This window comes from Penaeus monodon, chromosome 29 (genome assembly GCF_015228065.2).
Source record: "Penaeus monodon isolate SGIC_2016 chromosome 29, NSTDA_Pmon_1, whole genome shotgun sequence".
NCBI classification, from domain to species: Eukaryota; Metazoa; Arthropoda; class Malacostraca; order Decapoda; family Penaeidae; genus Penaeus; species Penaeus monodon.
The window spans coordinates 17,092,953-17,093,259 of record NC_051414.1 but is presented as its reverse complement, the minus strand read 5'-3'; positions in this window follow the sequence as shown (position 1 = coordinate 17,093,259).

The following is a 307-nucleotide window of genomic DNA, read 5'->3' as shown; positions in this document are numbered from 1 at the left end:
TTCCGTTTCGGGGTAAGTCCACTCTTGTGTATGGCCAGTTTCCTACCCTCCCGAACGCCTATCGATAAGTTACCTGTTTCCCTTAAGACCTTCGTTCTTTTCACGTTCCCTCTGTAATTAAAAATCTCTGACTGATAATTCCTTCTTGCCTTGAACCTTACCCTTACGCTCAGATCTCCGCTGTTATCTGCATATGTCCAATCACACAACACGACCTTTCACACGCAGCCGAGCACAGTCTATCTTGGAAATAGATGCAGCTATAGTTGGTATAGAAAATGTCGTGGACAGATACGCATTATTCGTA